Source organism: Myotis daubentonii, chromosome 13 (assembly GCF_963259705.1).
Source record: "Myotis daubentonii chromosome 13, mMyoDau2.1, whole genome shotgun sequence".
Taxonomy (NCBI): domain Eukaryota; kingdom Metazoa; phylum Chordata; class Mammalia; order Chiroptera; family Vespertilionidae; genus Myotis; species Myotis daubentonii.
This window is the reverse complement of record NC_081852.1, coordinates 34,541,780-34,557,296: the sequence shown is the minus strand read 5'-3', so window position 1 is coordinate 34,557,296 and position 15,517 is coordinate 34,541,780.

Sequence of the window (15,517 nt, the reverse complement as noted above, 5' to 3'; positions counted from 1 at the left end):
TATAACAAGTGTGGGTTTGGTTACCACTTGGAGTCATTCAATTTCTAGTCTGGGGTTGACCTTAAAATAGCCAATCCAACACTTTTTCTTTCTTCAATAAGTGCTTTAAAAGTAGTCTCAATTTTAAAGCATGCATTATTTTTATGAGAAAAAAAAAATTGTTGCATCAACCTAACGCCATTCTCTTTAATGGCTTGCTTTATAACTGGGAGGCATGCATTTCTGAGTTATTTTATTCTGGACCAGAAGGTATGCCTGGTCTGATATCATGGTCCATCTTCACTGAGCGTCAGTTCTACATTATCACTCCATGAAGAATATGTTAAGGCACAAGAAATATATTCTAGAATAGCATACAAAATCCATACACGATTTTAAAAGTATGAGCCTCTATAAAGTTGTCTTGTGAGTCTGGGTTCAGGCTAAATAGTCAGATACTTTGGAGCAGAGTTTCTTCTATTCTGGGTACTAATTATGGGTGTTGGTTTTTTTGGTGGAAAAGCTTGAGACTGGCAAATCTCAATGTCAGAGATTTTTTTTATTTTATTTAGCAAGTTAGATACTTTTGAAGGCTACATTTACTCCATCAGAAAAAACGACAGCAATAATTAAAGTGTTCTATGTTTGCATTGGAACCAGTTTCAATGATCTCTAATCTATTAAAAGTAGGCTTATTCAGCAATTTATAAAAATATGTAAGTTTATTACCAGCTATACTGTTTGTATTAAAAAAAACCAACAACACATACACAAGCAAACAAAGAAACTAAAAACCTTTGTGCATTCTTACTTTTTTGAACCTCCACCAAACTCTGAACTATCTTTATGCTCCTTATTTTTTTAACTTATGCTGTATACTTTTTAGTTTTTCTTAGGGAATGACTGTGTCATATGCATATATAAAAAAATTTTGAACACAAGGTAATGCCCAGTAAGCTTTTGAGAATGGATACATTATGAAATAGAAGCTTGAATCCTGATTATTAAGACTCAGGTTTAGTTACTTAAAGGCCCCTGTTTTAATTATTTAAAGGCCCCTGATTATTAAGTCTTACAGGTTTAGTTCTTTAAAGGCCCCTGCTTGCTTCAAGTCTGGAATAGATTCTATCTTAAGAAAGTAAAGCAGTTTTGAGAGTTTCAGGTGCAGTTTTCGCAACTGCCCTGTGTCTCTTGGCGGATCACTCCAAGTTCACTTTATTGATGTGTTTGAGAGCAACACAGGTTCCCTGTCATTTCTCAAATGCAGTGATGTGCTTTTTCCCTTGAGCCTGTCACCCTAAAAGATAGAGATTTTTAAAGCATGAAATGCACCGCTGCTCCAGTGTATATTGAATAGAGTGAACTCCAGACATGCTTATTTTTTGTTTTCTGAGTATAACAATTGGAACATAATATCCCTCTCCCACACTACTCCCCCTCCCCAAATAAACCATTAGATAAAATTGGTAGGACTGAAATTGAGGATATCTAAAAACAGAACCCTATAACCTTGGGGATTTTGAGTGATATAAATACAATGGCTGAGAACATTTTTAACCACAGAATTTTTGCCTATTATACTTAGACACTTGCAAGGTTGTTGAGTTGCTCTTCTTGTAACCCATATGAAAATGCTTATATTTGGGAACTACACAATTCACATTCCAGGACTTTCTCACTCCCCCCAATGAGTCCATATTTGTAACCAACTTGTAATGTCTGGTTCAATTCCCAACCAAACAAGCAAATACACTTTCTGAAGAGCGATAGCAATTCTATACCCGTTTGTTTACAAATTGTCTGACAATGAGTCAGAAGCCTACACATTTTTTTTGGTATATAACTCTTCCCAAATTGATTTAGCAATCTGGAATAATTTCCTGTCGTTCCTTCCATCTTTATAACCTAAGCAACGTGACGTTAATGCTTTCAGTCCTGCCTGATATGCAAGTGACATCGTGTGTTTCACAGAAAAAATAATGCCTTCTCTATTCCATTAAATTGTACTGACATCACAAAAACCTGGTTTTTGGTTATATCATCACTCAAAATGTTGTCTGTGCCTGGGGAAACGGGTACTCCAATTAGCAGTAAATCAAAGTTCTTTCTCTCTGATGCAAGAGGACTGTGAAATAAATTGTGACGGGTGAGCTGTATCAGCAAGCACCAGTGATTAGGAGGATTGGCTGACAAGTCTATTAAGACTTCTCCAAAGGAAACCACACCCATTAAAGGACTAGGAACTACATTTTTTTGTGGTTTTACTGTTGATCTCTGTTTCCTCATACAGAGTTCACTATAATTTACAATCAGGCTGGTACAACACAGGATGCTTTAATCTAAATATTTGAAGGTGCTTTAATGCTTTCATCTAAATATTTATTTATTTATTTATTGTATTCAAATGAAGTAGGATTTTTAAAATTGAATCAACAGGAACATAAGATCATGGTTACAAGCAACAACCAAAACCATTAAAATAAATAAGGAAAGACTGTGCTCCAGTAGAAAAATAAAAAGAGAAGTTGATGCACACTTTCCTGTTAAATGCACACATACATTTAGCAAAAGATGTACAATTAGCCTGACTTACCTCTCTTGTTTGGCTATAGTTCTAAATTTATAAATTGAACAGGCCTTCAATTAATTTTGCTTGTGTCGATATCCTGCAAATTATAAAACACATTTAAGAAATACTCTTTGCACAGTTCAATGGAGATACACTTCAGTTAATTCTAAATCTAAATTTTAATTTTATGAACAAAAGCAATAATGTTCTAAGGACATTATCATGGATAGAGTTACTGATCTTATTAGTCTTTAGTAATTAAGAGTCATTTTCAAGAAATCAGAGAGTACATGTCTCATTGGGCTAAGTGACTACTTTGCAATTGAATTGGTAGACATTGGAGAAATAAGTATTTTCTCTACTTCTTTTCTTTTAACCTCTTTATCAAACTCTAAGCACTTCTTATTAAGTCCTGCAGCACTGTTATCAATGGTTTCCTACCATGGGTACATGTAAAGCTATATTTCAGGATTCAAAATAACTTTGGTTACACTTGAGACTTATGTGATCCTTTTGATGACTGTCACCCTAATAAGTGTAATGAAACAAGTGGGTTTCCAATAAACAAAAATAATACCTTTGATTGGGGGTCCTAAAACAACTGAATCAGTTTTACAGGAACAGGTTATTGGCAGGGTGGGAGGCAGGCATCAATATTTTTTCCAGTTTTATGGATATAACTGACATTGATATAATCATTATGCTATGATGTAACATATCACAATGATGTAATATATCACAATGATGTAATATATCATTAGCAATGATATAACGTTGTGCAAATTTCAAGCATACCATGTGATGACTTGATATACATGTACATTGTGAAATTATTGCCATAATAAGGTTTGTAAACATATCCATCACCTCATACAGTTACCATTTGCATGTGTATGGTAGGAACATTTAAGATCGACTCTCTTAGCAAATTTCAACTATACAATACAATATTGCAGACCATAGTATCATGCTATACATTAGGTCCCAGAACTTATTCATCATACAGTTGAAAGTTCGTACCATTTAACCAATATCCCTTTACTTCCTCCACCATCAGCCTCTGACCCAAAGGAAACAAAATCACTATCTTAAAAAGATATCCGCACCCCATGTTTATTGCAGCATTATCACAACAGCTAAATCATGGGAACAGCATGTCTATGGATAGATGAATGAATAAAGAAAATGTGGTATACATATCCTATATAATAAAAGGCTAATATGCAAATAGACCAAACAGCAGAACAACTGAACAGCCAAACAACCAGTTGTTATGATGTGCACTGACCACCAGGGGGTGCGCACAGAACATGGCCAGTGTTGGCAGCAGGCGGCAGAGCACAGAACATGGTGGGTGTCAGCCATGGTGGGATAATGAGCAGATGAGCCGGGGCACCAGACCAAGGCAGGGTGCCGGTTGCTGTCACTGGGGTGAGCCTCTGGTGGTTAGTGAAAATTCTTTCCTCCCGCACATCATGGTCCCACCTGGCACTCACACCTGCTGCTGGTGCTGGAGCGGCAGCTCTCACTCACTGCCAGCACCCAGTGCCAATCACTCAGCACCCTCAGTGGGTGCAAGCAGCAGCTGCCGGGCCCGATTGTGCCTCAGGGCTTCTCCACCTCCCCCTGCTCCTGAGGGGAGATTGGGGCCAGCAGCCACCACTCACACCCACTGCTGGCACTAGCCCCAATGGCTCTGGTGCAAGCGGGGCTGGTGCCATCAGCACATGAGAGTGGAGGTGATGGAAGCGGGGCTGCTGGTAGACAGGAGGCTGGGGGCTGTGGCAGGAGGGGCTAGGCTAGGGTGTGGAGGATGGACGGAGACCCGCTCCTGTGCCCACCGCAGCTTCATGACACACAGTTCCTTTCAAGGTGCGTGAATTCGTGCACTGGGCCCCTAGTATTATATAATGGAATATATACATAAAATACATATAATAGAATATTATTCATTCATATAAAGAAGGAAATTATGTGATTTGCAAGAACATGAATGCACATCTAGGGCATTAGCTAAGTGAAGTAAATCAGAGAAAGACAAATACTGTATGATCTCATATATAAGTAAAATCTAAAAAGGCATCAATATTTTTAAAGTGCCTTTGAAACCATTGGCCTCCATGCTCTGCATAACTCCTCCCTCTCCCATGCACTATCTAACTTCAAGCCACTCTTCTCTCTTCTTCAAAATCACAATTGTTCCTGCCTTTGAACATTTGTCCTTGCTGTTTTCTCTACCTATAATTTCTTTTTTTTCAGGTCTTTATATGGCTGTGTTCTTGATATTTGGGGTGCAGCTCAAATGTCACTACTTCAAAAAGAACTCCCCAAGTTACACATTCACATTATCCTGTGTCATGTTCTTCATAGCCTTCTTTCAAAACTTATTTAGGTATTTGTATGCTTGCTTAATATCTCTCTAAAGCAGTGGTTCTCAACCTTCTGGCCCTTTCAATACAGTTCCTCATGTTGTGACCCAATCATAAAATTATTTTCGTTGCTACTTCATAACTGTAATGTTGCTACTGTTATGAATCATAATGTAAATATCTGATATGCAGGATGGTCTTAGGCGACCCCTGTGAAAGGGTTGTTCGACCGCCAAAGGGGTCGTGACCCACAGGTTGAGAAACGCTGCTCTAAAGCATTAGAAAAAGTTTTTTATTGCTAGAACCTTATATTCCTTCACCATTGCCCTACAGTGTCTTGCAGCACATTGTAGACACTTGATCAAGTCCCTCATGTTAACAAATGTTTATTAAGCATTTACTATGTTGAGGTAATGAAGTAGGTAATGAGGATAAAGCAATGAACAAAACAGAAAAAAAAAAAAAAATGAAGATAAGTACCTTGCTATAGTGCCCAGTGCAGAAGTTCTAGATTAATTCTATTCTTACAAGGAATTTTTTTATATCATTGAATTTTCACAACTAAAAGGAAACAATCCACAGAGTTGTGTTCAGAACTTATAGGATTGCAGCCACGCCTACTAGAAAGGATGAAAGGCCTGGCACCATAGAACCTGAATCCTAATCCTCTCTCTACCTATACCAGTAGCAATGAGATACTAGACAAGCATGTACTGTGTAGTTATTACGAGCTTAGTTTTGGAGGCTGCTGGTTTCAAAGACGGGCATTTACAATATATTCATCAGCTCTGTTGCTTAGTTTTCTCACGTATAATATTTGAGCCATGGTCAGTCACTGCTTTATTAAATTGGACTGATAGTGAAATAAGGCAAAAATGCATAGAATGCATTTTAAATAATAATATCTATGATTACATTAATTATCCTGTTCCTTCTCAGCTTTATTTTTTTTTCGTTTGTGAAGCAATAAAGGTAAACTAGCATTTCTGTTATCCTTTCCAGCTCATATTTTCAAAATATTCTAGGCTTGTCAGCCTTGTTGACTACACTGGGGTCCCTGAACGCTTTCTACATTTTTTAACAATTACATACTCCAGAAATATGTAATGACTTGTTCCAGCTCTCTTGGTTTTTTGGTTCTTCTATTTTCAGAGCCTAGGAGTGATTAATACGAACATGGTGTGATAATACTATGTGATTTGCTACTCATAGTTTTAAGGTTTATTTTTGCCTTGTTTTACCTTATCAATCTACAGCTTTACTAGGCACCATGGGGTTTTGTTTTGTTTTGTTTTTTTTTGCTCTAAGCATTGCAATTTTCAAGTCTATTTTTTAGAAACGTTTTTTTTTTTAATGGATAATTTCAGCTCAGTGGGATTTGTTAGCCCACCCCTCATTTCATTGCTTCTGACTTTGAGTAATGGAGGAAATAGCTTTGGGTGGGTAGTCAGCCAGTCTGGCTAGTCCACTGGGCATAGGCTCCCTGGTCACTGGGATCACTAACGCCTAATGCCTCTCTAATTATGGACATGTCCCATTCCTGGCTACTTAACAGCCTCACCGCAGGGAGTGACTCCACTTCCTGACTGGAAGCCTACCTTCATTAGCGTAAACTGTACATCATAACCATCTAGTTTTACAATAACCCAAGGGGCCCTTCCTCCCAGAGCTGTGGCATTGTGACCGTCTCAGTATTTGACATGGAGGCAGACGATAAGAATTTGTGACTTCCAACTTTAAAATGCAAAAGGTAAGCCTCTATGTGATAGGGCTTTAAAAGAAGTCATCTCATCTCTGCCAATAAAGGAGAAGAGAGACAGGGATTTTGTTCTATTCTTTGCCCTCTTCATCCCCTGCTTCAGTGTCCCTTCCTTCCTAAGTGAAGCAAAGCCTAGAGTAAGACTCTTTGTACTAGTGAAGTCTGAATAAGGACGGAGACTTTGAAAAGCAAATGAACCTGTAAAACAACTTAATACTGATTTAAGATTTAATAAGAAGTATTGCTTAGTATTGATTAGAACTTTGGAGTTGTAATTCAAGCCTTGCCTACTTTCATCATCATCATCACATTTGCTACCTTTTATGGAAAACTCTTCATATTCTAAGCTCTGTACTAGTCATTTTTAATAATATCTTCCCAGATATCTCCCTAAATACTGCAAAATAGTTTATTTAATTGCTAAATAACAACCTTGTTATTGAGGAGTTAAAATGTTAAGTTCTGGACCATAATTACCATAATATTTTAAGAAACATTTACTAATACTGTAAATAGAGCTAGCAAGCCAGAAATAAATTATAATTGTAAGATAGACCAACAAAAAAGAGGAAATACAATTGTCTATTGAAACAGGTTAACCTAACATTTAGTACAATGAAAATAAGGTCATTATTTTATGTATATTTTCCTCATTTCACTCCCAAGTGGTTCATACACAGCTATGTACTATTATTAAATGAATACCAAAAGAATGAAAAATTAAAGAGTTGCCTGACCACATCTATTCTAACTAAAGATAATTTTGGTTCATTCAGAATAATAATCTATTTCGTACTTCTCAATACTGACAGGAACCCCTTAGGAAAAAACCCTCATTTAACTGATTTTGCACATGAAGTGTAGATGTAAGTTTGTACAGATAATTAGGCCTAGAATTAGAAAATCAGTTTTGGAGACTCACTGTTCTGCATCTTGCCCACATGAAATTACAACTATCATTTTTCTTTTCATAGAATTCATAATATATATTTTTTATTATTCATTCCAAAAATTAACAAAATAGACACATACTAGGTCCATGTCCTTATACTGATCCAGACCAGCATTATCTCTTAACTGGATTACTGGGGAGCTCTGATCAGGCACCCCTGCTTCTCCTCTTGCCAAAGTGAGTCTTTTCAAATGTAATTTACAGTCTGTTGGTCCTCTGCCTTGGAATCCTGGTCTCTGATTTAGGGGTAAAAGCCAATGTCCTTTCAAAGACCTAGAAGGCCCCAAACATCACACTACCTGTGCCTTTCTGGTCCCTCATCTTCTTCTCCTCTTCCTCTGGCCCTTGCAGTCCGTCTCTGCTGCCCCCTTGTTGTGCCGCCTACATGTCCGGTTGCTTTCCTCAGGTATATGGATGTAGCTCTTGCTGTTCCCTCTGATTGGGATGTCCATCACCCATAAACTGCTTACTAATTTATTCACCCCATTCAAGTTTGTCCTCAGATTTTACAACCTCAAGAAAGCTTACCATCATGACCCCTTTTATTTTAATCTTTTCATTTGTCTCTCTACTTGTATCCTCTGCTACCCTGTACTCTCAATCACAATTATTCTGCTCTATTTTTAAATTTTTCCATATTGCTATCACCATCTATCTTACCATTTCATTAGTTAATTAATCACTTAATTCCATTATTCCCACCGGATTCTAAGCCCCTCAACAGTGGGGATTTCTCTTTTCTATATTCCTCACTGTATCCTAACCATTTAAAATAGTTCTACTACATAGTGGTGCTCCTTGTATATTACTGAGATGATTTTGATAAACTATATGATTATATTTTTAAGTGACCATAAATCTAAAGCAACAAATTTACTAATTTTAATATAATTACGTGAACAGATAAGTTATATAGGAGCAAATGCATTATTTTTTTAAAGCTAAATGACATTTTTCATCATAGACAATATAACTCTTGAACTTCCAGAACATAACAACAGAAATATTAAAGGACATGAACATATTTACCCAGCTCTTGATATTTGCTTTTGCCAAGTGTGGAGAGATGTTTCTCTTATTCTTCAATTATTAATTTCTGATTTATCCATTATATTGGATAACTATGTATAAGTTCAATTATTTTTTAAATGTTAAGATTTGTTTTATGACCCAGGAGACAGTCTGTCATGGTATGTGTTTCATGGGCACTTTTTACTATTCTAGGATAGAGTTTTCTATAAGTGTGTTCATGAGATCCTGTTGGTTGATGGTGTTGTTGATTCTTCTATATTCTTGTTGATTTCTGTGTAGTTGTTCTATCAATTGTTTAGAGAAGGACGCTGACATTTCCAACTTGTGGATTTGTTTATTTCTCTTTTTAGTTATATGAGTTTTTGCTTCACATACTAATATCACAGCTCTAATGTCTGATGCAGATGCATTAAGGATGGCTATATGTTCTCTCTGGATAGAACTTTTTATCATTATGTAATATTTCTCTATTTCTGATATATATTTTTTTGCTCTGAAATTGATTGGACTGTTGTATTATGAGACTAGAGTTCTTTTTCAACATTCTGTTTTAGTAGGCCTACTCTAACATCACTCTGGTGAGAGAAGGGTAGACATCACCTCTTATTACAGGTGGGGTGGAAATCCAAGTTACCAACTCAGCCTCCATTTATAATGACAGGGGGATTCTCCTTGTTATTACTGGGTGGAGATGGGACCTCTAGCTTCCCGGTAAGCTTCTGCAGATACCCTGTATACTAGGAGAATTAGGAGTGCCTCATTACTACTCCCCACTGACACCATGGGCTGAAAGTGGCCCTGTTACTGCTAACAGTGGTAAAAATTCCAACTCTCTATTAGACCCCTTCTGACCCCATCGTGTCGTGAGACAGGGAAACACTATGTTACGACAAGGGAGAAGTGGAAGTCCAGCCTCCTCATGTGGCCTCAGCTGACATCTTAGATGTGTGTGCTTGTTACTGCCCACGGAGATGCAACTCCTGGCTCTTTATTGGATCTTCTCTGACACCACCCCAGCAGGGAGGTAGGTGCATCTGCAGTCCAGAGAAGCTCTAAACTCCTACTCGGCCATGGTTGTTGGGTGGACCTCGCTTTTTCTGTAGTTGGCCGAAGTAGAGTGGTTATTTGCTTAAAACTTCTGTCTTGCTAGGCTGTCTCCCCCCTGATCTGTTATGTCAGAGCACTGGGCTTCTCTTGGGGTTTCTTTTGACTGTACCCATTTATTTGCATTCCCAGGGTGTCATCTTCTCCAGCATTCTATATCAAATATATGAAACAAAAACGAAATCCTAGGAAACCAGTGTTGTGTTGTTCCTTAAGTCCCGAGGTTCCTAGCTCATTGGATTTTTCTCTCTACCTTTCAGAGTCTTATGCTCGTTTTGTATATCAGATCAAGGACTTTTTGCTTTATTTATCAGAAGGAATGGAGAAAAGTATTTATATTCCATCTATCTTTCTTGATGCAGAATTCTTTTAAAATTCTCTTTTTTTTAGTAACTTAATGTTGATTTTTTTTAAAAAAAGGTACCATGGCTTCCAACCATTAGAGTACAGGAATATGATGTTTGTAGAACTGATCTTTGAGAATTTTCATTAGTCTTGCATATACTATGCCAGCAGTATATTTTAAAAGAGACACAAAATAACTAGGAAGAAAAATACTACTAAGTTTTCTTTTCAGATATTACAAATGATTTTCTGGGATATATCTATGAATCATGGACATTAAGTGAATTTAATTGTTAGGGAGACAAGAAAATCCCAGAATAAATGACAATATTTAAATAATGAATAAAGGTCAGCTTGTACATTTAGTAAGTATTATTAATGAAAGTATATAATGATGATGGTAAATGCCCACCTAAAAAATTCCCTTTAGATTAACAACTCTTACAGCATGCTGAATTAGAGGTAAATAAGACAAGCTTTTTAAAAAAATAAAATTAAATCTTTATTATTGAAGATTTAATTTGTCTCCTTTGTCCCTCATTGACCCCTTCTCGCCCACCCCCACCCTGCCTCAGGCCTTCCCCACCCTATTGTCTATGGCCAGGGGTTATGCATATATGCATACAAGTTCTTTGGTTGAACTCTTCCCACCCACCACCCTCCCCTGCCTTCCCTTTTAATAAAAAAAATAATTTCAAAACACTTTAAGGTTATATTCTATGCTGCTATAACAATAGAGGTTTATATTGCTACATTATCAGTTTTACTATAACAATGAAAAAAACCTAGAATAATATTGTGGAACATCAACAAATCAGCATATTGTTAGTGATAACATTGTTGTTTTAAAAAGATCCAAAATTCCTTGATTTACTTGTTTTTTAACTCTATATTGGGAATCCAAGATTATGTTTTTTTAGCATTTATATAAAAGTAAACAGTGTTTGCTATTCAGTGATTGGTACTGTCAATGATTGATTTTTATTTTCCATTTCATGAATTGGTTTCTCAATGAAATTTATTTTATATATTTTTAAATGATGAAAGAATTCAAAGACATGGATATTGCCCTGTCTATTAATTTTACCAATTTTTATTTATTTTAACACAACAATAAACAACAGGTCTTAAAGTAGTGTATTTTGTTACAACTGGTATTAAGAAATTAGGTGCTCTCCTTCCAGAGGCCACAACCATGCCTTTCCCTTCCTCCTCTTCTTCCCCCACAGGCATGAATCTCCTAAACTCTAGGGGACCCCACAGAGACTTGAAAGGAGGGGAGCAATGGACAGAGGCAGCTCATCCTGGGCTAACCCCTTGAACGTGTCCCTAAGGCCCCCTTTTCTCTGACTCTCCAGTGAGCTGACAGCAGCCCCACCTTGGCTCACTTCTTTCCCATAATGTTTCTAGAGCCAAAGCAGAGCACAGCCTAGGCTCTGTCCTGTTGCTTCTTCTATCCTAGATAGAAGCCCTTCCTTGTTTCACTGCCCCCAGCTTTAAAAAATGTACTCTCAAAATAAATGAGTAAAATAAAAATGAAAATTAAATTCTGGCACATTAGGCAGTAATCGAGGAGCCAAGATCAAAGTTTCTGAGTTCAGGCTCTGGAGTCAGAATGGTCTAGCTTTAAGTCCGATTGTGTTGCTTATTAATTGTGTGAACTTGGGAAGTCACTTAAACCCTCTAACTTTAGCCTCCTTATGAGCAAATTGGGATAATGTGTAATTTATAAAACTGGACAGCACTATCTCCAAATAACTCCCGAAGAAGAAATGGAGAGTGAGTTCTGGAGCATTTGAGTACCAGGTGATCTTAGGACCCAGATGTGCCACATTCCTTCTCCCGTTTGATTATCCAGTCTTTCTTCAGATTTTACAAGCAGATTAATTTTCCCTTTCTCCCTCGTCAAGTCAAGTTATATAATTTTTTCAGTCATGTATTTTGACTTGTATTGACTATTTATGTTAATGAAAATGTTCCTCTACTCAGTCATTGAAAACTTAGGATTGAAAACTGATCAATTTTCAGATGGGAGAAATAAGCAAATATCTGGGGAGAGTGAAAAAAGCAAAACCATAGTTTTCCTCAAAAGATGAATCCCCCCCAAATATTATAATAGCAAAAAAAAAAATTAAGACAATTTGAAAAGCATTTTTCAAAGCAAACTATTGAATATCAGTTGTGTGTGGGAAAGAAAAGTACATAACACATGGTCCTACTCATTAAGTGGTTCATGATGTGAAGGACTAATTTGATGTTTATTTTATCTTCTTTTTCTTCTTTCTTGCTTTTTTCCTCTCTGTGTTTCTCGCAGTTCTTTTATATTCTAATATCTGGCTCCAAGTTCTTTTTCTTGGTTTAGGTAGTACTTCAACAGGATTTCCTTAGAATCAATCAGAGTATAAAAAGAAAACAAAACCGTAATAAATTTCCAGTTACCTATGATCAGGTGATTTTTCATAACATACTTGATGAACATAAGTCCTAAGTATCTTTCTTTTTTCTTCCTCTATGGATCTGGATTATTTTTTGCTCTTGTGAAGTTTGTCATCTCTTCATGATATGATCTGAATACTAACATGCCCCCAATCATCTGTTCCAACTAGTTTGCCCAAAGCCACCAGATATCTCATTCATTTGAATTTATATCATGAAGATCTCTCAACAACAAAAAAACTTTATTTTAAAATAATAACCTTCACAAAGTATTTTTATTGCCATGATAAAGCTTGAAAGTTGCATATGATAAAGAGTGATAGCCGAAACCGGTTTGGCTCAGTGGATAGAGCGTCGGCCTGCGGACTGAAAGGTCCCAGGTTCGATTCCGGTAAAGGGCATGTACCTGGGTTGCGGGCATATCCCCAGTAGGAGATGTGCAGGAGGCAGCTGATCGATGTTTCTCTCTCATCGATGTTTCTAACTCTCTATCTCTCTCCCTTCCTCTCTGTAAAAAATCAATTATATATATATATATATATATATATATATATATATATATATATATCCTATCTAATAAAAGAGAAAAATGGTAATTGGCGTACGACGATACCCTTTTCATTGGCTAATCAGGGCTATATGCAAATTAACTGCCAACTAAGATTGGCAGTTAACTGCCAACAAGATGGCGGTTAATTTGCATATGTAGGCACAATGCAGGGAGGCGAAAGGGAAAGCAGGAAGAAGCCCCCTGCCACTGACAGTGATCAGAAACCCAGGGGGGAGCTAAGAGCTGGGGGGCAGGGCAAAGGCGGCCCTGGGGCCGCCTTTGCCCTGCCCCCCAGCCATGATCAGAGAATCAGGTGCCTTTGCTGCCCTGGCCAGTGATAGCAGGAAGTAGGGGTGGAGCCAGCGATGGGAGCTGGGCATGGTCGAAGCTGGCAGTCCCGGGAGCTAGGGGTCCCTTGCCTGGGCCTAAAGCGGAGCCCAGGATCGCGGGGCCGCTGCAGCTGCGGGTCCCCGCTGCCCGAGCCAGACGACTCAGCCAGAGGCGTTAGGCCTGGGCAGGGGCGGAGCCTGCAACCGCGGGGAGCTGGGGGTCCCCTGCCCAGGCCTGACACCTCTGCCGGAGGCCTCAGGCCTGGTCAAGGGGCCGATCCGGTGATTGGTGATCGGAGGGTGATGAGGGTCAACTCCTCTGGCCGAGGCATCAGGCCTGGGCGGGGGGCTGAGCCGGGGATTGGGGGGATATGATGGTCCCCTTGCCCAGGCCTGAAGCCTGGGTCAGAGGCCTCAGGCCTGGGCGGGGGCCAGAGCCAGTGATCAGGGGGAGATGGGGGTCCCCTGTCCAAGCCTGACACCTCTGGCGGAGGCGTCAGGCCTGGGCAAGGGGCCGATCAGGTGATCAGAGGGTGATGGGGGTCTACGCCTGAGGGCTCCCAGTATGTGAGAGGGGGCAGGCTGGGCTGAGGGACACTCCCCCCCCACACACACACCCAGTGCACGAATTTCGTGCACCGGGCCCCTAGTATATATATAAAAGAGTGATAAAGATGAAGGCATTTTCTCCTACAAAATTACTACATAGGAGAAAAAGAAATAAAAAAGGAAACATATAAGAAATCTGTGTTAGAGATCTGAAGATAAAACACAAGATGATAAATCTATAATCATCAGCATCAATTTTGAGAATACTAAGGATAGTATGTGACCAATAATTATTTAGGACAATTTACCTAAACATTTTGGTTCATATTTACAAATACCAGCTCTCCAGCATATATAGATCTTAAAGCAGTAGTTCTAAAAGACTGTATTGAATATTAGGGATTTGGAACTCAGGAAACTGAATATTAAATAAGTACCCAGATGATTATAGTGCACAATGAAGTTGTAAAATAACTTGCCTAAGCTGCATAAAAGTGTTCCAGGATTATTATTATAAAGTTTGACACCAGAACTTTTAAAATTCAGTCTTTCATTATTTTTTTTTAATTCTAAGACTTGTAGCAGTTGTGTCTATAACCAGGTGGAAGAGAAATAATAATTAGGGGGGAAGCATGGTTGTTCTGTGTTTGAATTACTGTCTCTCTTGAACTGTGGCCAATTTTCTCATCTGTGTCTTTTATTTCAGGATTAAAAGACACAATAAGGATCATCTCATTTCCTAAGCAAAAAGTCTTGAATGTGCACAGCTAGTTTACTGTAAGGATGGTCATCACAAAGTATTTATAAAAAAGAAAAAAATCATAACCTACATGTTCAGCTATAAGGGAATGGTTAATTATGATAAAGGCACAGGGTTCAGATAATATGAAGCCAATATAAATTATGTTTCAAAATAACATTTAATGACATGAAGAATATTCATGATACACTGACAAGTGACAACAAAACAGAAGTTGATAGCCTAAAATTATCTCTCATGCCTAGTGCAGGCAGAGATGGGATGGTCTTTCTTGGAGCTTTATCAGACTCAGCAATTTTTCCCAAAATATAAGCAATTAATATCTACTTATGTGGTTTCTGAGCACATGAAACTAGAATACCAGCACTCTAGACCTGTGTTACTGAATGTGTGATTCTGACTCTTATAAAAGGGAGGGAATGAGAGAAAGAGCATGAATGGAAAAACTATTTGAAAGTTATGTGGACAGTCCTGACCACTCAATACTCTACATGCTAATCTTGGTGAAAGTCAGTTTTAACATAAGGATATGGATATGCAATTGGACTATACGTTGCTTTCATAAAGGTATTATTTTATGTTAATGGTATGTTCTTGGTTTTTACTAAATGAAACTATAAGAAATATTGATGTGAGTTTTACTTTTGAATTTTATATTAAAATAGTGGATAATAAGCCTTCCCCAGATATTCTGTATATACCCCTGTCTCCATGGACTTTATATTCTCAAGGTGTTTCCTTATGTTTCAAGACCAAACTCAAATAACTCCTCTGCTAAGAAATA